Raw genomic sequence first — 1,494 nt, forward strand, 5'->3', positions numbered from 1 at the left:
TCATTTGCAAAAGTAAGAGGGAGTTGGATTCTGGATTTGGAATGGTGAACTGTAAGCTTGTGACTATCTCGATGAAGCCTAACCTTAAAAAGTTATGTGGTAGTGATGTTGGTCCTGATTTACGAAATGCCTCTGAGTTTCATAAACTCGTACTAGCGTTGATGTTCTTGGTGAATTCCCGTCCGGATATATGTTTTGCAGTTTGCAAGTTGAGCTCATATATGGTTGAGCCTCACAGGATTGGTGCCAAGAATCATTTGAGATATCTTCAGGGCACAATCTCTCATGGATTGAGATACATTGTCGAAAATGTGAAGCTGCATGATTATTCTGATGCTGATTAGGCAGGCAGTGTGGAGAATCGCAAGAGCACTTCTGGGTGTTCGTTCTCTTTGGGTTCTGCTTTGATATCCTGATGAGTAAGAAGCAGAAGATGGTTTCTTTGAGCACTGTTGAGACCGAATACATAGCTACGAGTATGACCTCGTGTGAAGCTGCTTGGTTGTGGAAGCTCTTCAGTGAGTTGTTTGTACATATGATGGATACCACCGTGATCTTCTGTGTCAACCAGAGGAGGATTCGATTATTGAGGAATCTCGTATTCTATAATTGCTCTAGCATATAAACATCAGGTACTACCTTATCTGGGATATGGTACATCGATGAGCAAGAAGGTTCCATCGCATTGGGACTGATGTGCAAGTCGCAAACATTCTGTTGAAGCCTAGAGGAAAGGTCAAATTTGAGACTTTCCAGAACGACTTGGAGTCGTTGAGAGACCCTCTTATGAGGGTCCTGTATGATGCATACATTGAGCTCTAGGAGCTTGGCGTGCTTCTTGGAGCAACAAGCGACCATAGTGTGACTCACCCTCCCCTAATGGTGCGATGTGTACAGGGTGAATGGTTCAGCCTTCCCTTGTGATACCCCATGGTGACTTATGGACAGGATGAGTGGTTCTCCTATCGAGGCATCCTACCCATGCAGTTTGGGACTCATGGGAAGTACCTCTCATCTAGCCAATGAGTAGGACAATGGGGTTAGGGACCATAGTAGTACTATTGATGGATGAATCATTGTATCTACCATACTCCCTATGCTAGGATGACCTCCATTGATCTGGGATCAAAATGAGTGGTTTGAGACACTCTCTTGTGATATTGATCTATCAATGAAACTGACTTTGGGTCAGTAAGAGTGATATAGCTCACTCTCTTTTGGTACTGATCTGGGATCAGTAAGAGTGGTATGACACACTCTCTTCATATGGATTGACTTCAGGTCAGTAGAGAATGGTATGAGACATTCTCGATCAATTCTTCTTCTTCATGGTTTAGTATAGCAGTGCAAGGCACTGTTGGCAGAGATAGTACAGTCTGGCAGATGGATCAGTGGATGGAGTTCTCCCTAGTTGAGAGGGAGTGTTAAAATTGGCAACTATGGCCAAACTCTATGTGGGTCATCTTATTTATGGCAGCTGATATTTTTCTTGGA

Source organism: Pinus tabuliformis, chromosome Q, assembly GCF_031772625.1.
Source record: "Pinus tabuliformis cultivar Carrire ecotype Pingquan chromosome Q, CPIR1, whole genome shotgun sequence".
NCBI classification, from domain to species: domain Eukaryota; kingdom Viridiplantae; phylum Streptophyta; class Pinopsida; order Pinales; family Pinaceae; genus Pinus; species Pinus tabuliformis.